Source organism: Ovis aries, chromosome 14 (genome assembly GCF_016772045.2).
Source record: "Ovis aries strain OAR_USU_Benz2616 breed Rambouillet chromosome 14, ARS-UI_Ramb_v3.0, whole genome shotgun sequence".
NCBI classification, from domain to species: Eukaryota; Metazoa; Chordata; class Mammalia; order Artiodactyla; family Bovidae; genus Ovis; species Ovis aries.
In genome coordinates this window covers 59,152,511-59,158,447 of record NC_056067.1, presented here as the reverse complement: position 1 = coordinate 59,158,447, position 5,937 = coordinate 59,152,511, and positions in this window count along the sequence as shown.

Genomic DNA, 5,937 nt, shown 5'->3' with positions numbered 1-5,937 from the left:
ATTACCTCCACTAGCTTTGTTTGTAGTGATGCTTTCTAAGGCCCACTTGACTTCACATTCCAGGATGTCTGGCGCTAGGTGAGTGATCACACCGTCGTGATTATCTGGGTCGTGAACATCTTTTCTGTATAGTTCTTCTGTGTATTCTTGCCACCTCTTCTTAATATCTTCTGCTTCTGTTAGGTCCATAAAATTTCTGTCCTTTATCGAGCCCATTTTGCATGAAATGTTTCCTTGGTGCCTCTAGTTTTCTTGAAGAGATCTCTAGTCTTTCCCATTCTCTTCTTTTCCTCCATTTCTTTGCTTTGATCCTGTTCAATTCAATAAAGGTACCTACAACTGGGAATAAATCAAATTTCATTTACAAAAAATACATGATAATGCCTCTCTGAATGTACAATTATTATAAAAAGAAATCTTTGAAACCTTTTCTAAAAATCTGCCCTCTTCCACTAATTTGCAAACTTTAGCTGAACAACTAGCTGATCAATTATCTGGGTTAGACCCATACGGATGGTTTCAAAGCATTACTCACAGCATTGGGCCTGGAACTGTAATTTTGGTGATTGTCTTGACAATTATATTTGTCATTCACCGTTGCCTTCATGCAAAAATTGTTAAAACTAAACAAACTCAAATGGTCAGAACCCTTTTTACAAATATTATAAATAAGTGGGAATTGTCAGGGAATGTTTAACAGGAGGATTCCAACGTGCTGTTCCTCATAAATCCTCTGTTTCTTATCAGTTTCTATGGTCAAAAACCATTGGAAACCATTTCCAGGACTGAGGTCATCAGGTGAGACAGGCTTGAAACGCCTTCAGTACACATTCTCCTCACCTTGTAACCATTAATTCCTTGTTCCCTTTGGTAACGGTTGCCGTACGTTTGGTTTTCTGATCTTTATCGAAAGAAATTTCTTGTACAACAGCCTATATTACTCTAGAAATATCATTAAACCACCTTTGCTCCATTAGAGCTTGGGTGCCCATGTCTTTCTTTCTTTCTCTTTCTTTCACATTCTTATCGTCGACTCTGGACCGCCAGGTTCCAGTCCATTAAAGGACCCCAACAGATTCCAAAGCAATATGTTCTTTAATCCTATAACTATAGTTAATTCAGCATTATTTGTTTAAAATTTTTAAACTTGATGCAAGGGGATATTTTGACAAAGCAGAAAAACATTTTGAGGCATTCAAGGATACCTCCCTTCCTCTGCCCATTTGGTATCAAGACAGGTTGACTAAATGGAAATCTGTAAAATTAATATTACAGGGAAAGGGGTATGCTTGGATTTCTCCAGATGGACCAAACGAAATCAGTTGGCTCCCTCTTCGGAAGATCTGCCCCAGGAGAGCCACGGGCATTCAAGATAGAGAAGAAACAGCGAAATACCCAGGAGGAGGAGTTTCTAGTACAAGCCATGGCGACTTGAAAAATTTCCAAGAAACGCCGCACTCAAGGTCATCGACCTTATGATTTCCCCACTTGGGGACAGATAAAAACCCTTAATAACCAAGCTGAAAATCTGGTTTCTCAACAGAGAATGCCTCGGAATCCTGAAAATATTTTTGTCGCTATGCTTGCTTTTGCTTCCCCCGCTCAGGCTGACTTGATTAATCACATTTACTGGGCTTATATACCTATCCCCCTTTACTGCAGGTTGTAGAATGGACAGACATAGGACCGGTTGTATCCACTAATGACTCAGTACATATGCCTCCTCCTTGGAGCTTGGAGGGCCCTCTCATCCTGAGGATGAAGGAAGATTAATTAACATTTCTCTAGGCTATAAAACTCTTCCCTTTATGTATGGGCTCAGAAGAATTATGTATTAATGTTAGTCGACAGACGTGGGCTTTCATCCAGTCTCCAAAAAGAACTTCCACACATTGTTTAGACTGTTTACTGCCCTGTCCTTTTATGAGAACCATATCAATACTACCAACACTCTAGGAAAAGGACAAAAGTTGGAATGTAAGGGGTTTACTTAAAAGGATTTTAAATATACTTCTGTTTGTTGAGATAGATGTCAAGCTAAATCATGGAAATTCATGTTTGTAGCCAATTACAGCATTGTTGATTGGGGACCCTATGGTATGTGGTTATCTAACTGCTCAGATGATATTAACAGTACTATGTGTGATTATGTTACTCAAGTACATGGAAGATTACCAACAGTTCAATAACACTTCCATGACAAAGGACTCCTTGGCTGGCTTGATGGTGGAATGGCACCTCCTCGCCCTCAAATTGTCCTCAATAAACAAATTGGGCCTGGGCAATGGGACATCTGGAAACTTGCTACAAATATTGAAAAACTTGGAACTTGGACTAGATATTTCACAGGGACCATAGTCATAGTAACTATTCCTTCCATTATAATCATTCATGTTTTATACAAGCTTGCGCTCCCCTTCCTTTTGTTCTCACCAAAGGAAACTTACAATTTAATAAGACTTTACGTTCTGTGACTTGTATAGGTTGAAAATTGTATACTTAATTCCTCTATTTCTCTAAAAAAAAAAAGAATCCCTTTTGATTCTTCGATCTCGATGTAGACCGTGGTTGCCAGTAGATCTCCAACAGGCCTGGAAAGAGGGTCCCATGGCAAAACTTATCTCCCAGTGACTCACTAAATTACTCTGACAATCTAAGTGATTAATTAGATGCTTGATTCTTGGCATTTTGGGGTAAACAGCAATTTGCCCCACTGTTGCTGTCACAGACACTGCTTTACTAACTTCAATTCAAATACAAATCTTTATTCAAAATTGGACTAAAGATGCTCATATGATATGGGTCACTCAGGTTCAAAGATGAAAAAGTTCCAGATAAAATTCAGGAATTAAAAACAGCCATCCAAATGGTTGGAGATCAATTAATAGCTTTACAAAAACAAGTATTATTAAATTGTGATTGGAAATCTACTCAATTTTGCATGACTTCTCTTCGGTTCAACCATCAGTTCAGTTCAGTTGCTCAGTCATATCCGACTCTTTGAGACCCCATGAATCACAGTATGCCAGGCCTCCCTGTCCATCACCAACTCCCGGAGTTCACTCAGACTTGCATCCATCGAGTCAGTGATGCCATCCAGCCATCTCATCCTCTGTTGTCCCCTTCTTCTCCTGCCCCCAATCCCTCCAGCATCAGAGTCTTTCCAATGAGTCAACTCTTCACATGAGGTGGCCAAAGTACTGGAGTTTCAGGTTCAGCATCGTTCCTTCCAAAGAAATCCCAGGGATGATCTACTTCAGAATGGACTGGTTGGATCCCCTTGCAGTCCAAGGGACTATCAAGAATCTTCTCCAACACCACAGTTCAAAAGCATCAATTCTTTGGTGCTCAGCCTTCTTCACAGTCCAACTCTCACATCCATACATGACCACAGGAAAAACCATAGTCTTGACTAGACGGACCTTAGTCGGCAAAATAATGTCTCTGCTTTTGAATATGCTATCTAGGTTGGTCATAACTTTTCTTCTAAGGAGTAAGCGTCTTTTAATTTCATTGCTGCAGTCACCATCTGCAGTGATTTTGGAGTCCCCAAAATAAAGTCTGACACTGTTTCCACTGTTTCCCCATCTATTTCTAATGAAGTGATGGGACCGGATGCCCTGATCTTCGTTTTCTGAATGTTGAGCTTTAAGCCAACTTTTTCACTCTCCGCTTTCACTTTCATCAAGAGGCTTTTTAGTTCCTCTTCACTTTCTGCCATAAGGGTGGTGTCATCTGCATATCTGAGGTTATTGATATTTCTCCCGTCAATCTTGATTCCAGCTTGTGCTTCTTCTAGTCCAGTGTTTCTCATGATGTACTCTGCATAACAGTTAACTAAGCAGGGTGACAATATACAGCCTTGACGTACTCCTTCTCCTATTTGGAACTAGTCTGTTGTTCCATGTCCATTTCTAACTGTTGCTTCCTGACCTGCATACAGATTTCTCAAGAGGCAGGTCAGGTGGTCTGGTATTCCCATCTCTTTCAGAATTTTCCACAGTTTATTGTGATCCACACAGTCAAAGGCTTTGGCATAGTCAATAAAGCAGAAATAGATGTTTTTCTGGAACTCTCTTGCTATTTCCATGATCCAGCAGATGTTGGCAATTTGATCTCTGGTTCCTCTGCCTTTTCTAAAACCAGCTTGAACAACAGGAAGTTCATGGTTCACGTATTGCTGAAGCCTGGCTTGGAGAATTTTGAGCATTACTTTACTAGCATGTGAGATGAGTGCAATTGTGCAGTAGTTTGAGCACTCTTTGGCATTGCCTTTCTTTGGGATTGGAATGAAAACTGATCTTTTCCAGTCCTGTGGCCCCTGCTGAGTTTTCCAAATTTGCTGGCATATTGAATGCAGCACTTTCACAGCATCATCTTTCAGGATTTGAAACAGCTCTACTGGAATTCTATCACCTCCACTAGCTTTGTTCGTAGTGATGCTTTCTAAGGCCCACTTGAGTTCACTTTCCAGGATGTCTAGCTGTAGATGAGTGATCACACCATCGTGATTATCCGGGTTGAATATCTTTTTTATGTACAGTTCTTTTGCGTATTCTTGCCATCTCTTTTTAATATCTTCTGCATAGTGCTTACAATTGGGGAAAAAATCAAATTTCATTTGCAGGATATGCATAATAATGCTTCCTTAAATGTACAATTATTGCAAAAGGAAATCTTAGAAACCTTCTGTAAGAGTCTACCCTCTTCTAACAATATGGGAAACTGAACAGCTAGCTGATCAATTATCTGGGCTAGACCCTCAAAGATGGTTTCAAGGCATTACACATAGTATTGGATCTGGAACTATAACAGTGATAATTATCCTGGTGATTATAATTGTAACATACTGATGCCTTTCAATTAAAATTGTTCAAACCAAATAAACTCACTTTCTCAGGGCCTTTTTCACACAAGTATCTACAGTCATCCCCAATTATGAAAAAGTAAAAAAGGGGGAACCGTCAAGGGACATTCAACTTTAGAGGATCCAACATGCTATTTTCTTCTTTTGTGTGCTGTTTCTCAAGGACTCTATTCTTTATCAGTTCCTGGAAAACAGGAACGAGCAGAGCTGCACGCAGTTCTCAGGACTGAGGTCATGAGAAAGAGCATCTGCTTGGATTCCCTTCAGTGACTCCCTTCCGTGGCCTTTTATTTGAAGGTAATCTATTCAGTTATGCCCCTCTTCCTCAGGATATGGAATGCTTTCTGGCCCTTTCAAGATTGTAATTTGCTTCGCTTTTTCTTCAATGTGTTTATTGCCTAAAGCTGCCTTGTATAAAGATATATAAACATGCATTTTTGCAAATAAAGCAACCTTGTTTCACTCGAGACATGGGTCCCCTGCTTCCTTCTTCTCGTCAACTCCATTCCTCAGGTCCCGGGCTACAAAGACTGTGACAGCTCTGTCTTCAATTTCCACAAATAAAAGTAAGTCTTCTTTAATCATGGATACAACAGTTATTTCTATCCAATAGAGAACATGACCCTATTCCTATGCTTTGTTCCTAGCACACCATCAGTCCCTGGTAACTCCCTCTCCTCCTACGAAAAGCCCAGGCCTTTTAACATCTTGCCTACTCTGTTCAAGGCCAGTTGGTAGAACATTATGTTTTATAACAGGCTGGACTATGTACGGAAGGGCTTCCTGATCCTACTGACCATGATGAGTCATGTCCTACTTTTACATTATTTTCTCCCCTCCCTGTTGCTAATTCACACACACTATTGAATTCTGTAATTCAGGCTGTGTGTTTTTCTAGGGAACAGGGATGTGAATGAATTGTGCCTAATGAAGTCGGTCCCTTCATCTCATTGATTTCTTCCCAGAGACCATCATGAAACGCATGTAGCAAACGCATTTGATCAATGATTACCAAAGCCAAGCTCTTAGAGCTCACCACACAACAGTCCAATAAACTCAGAGACTACTTG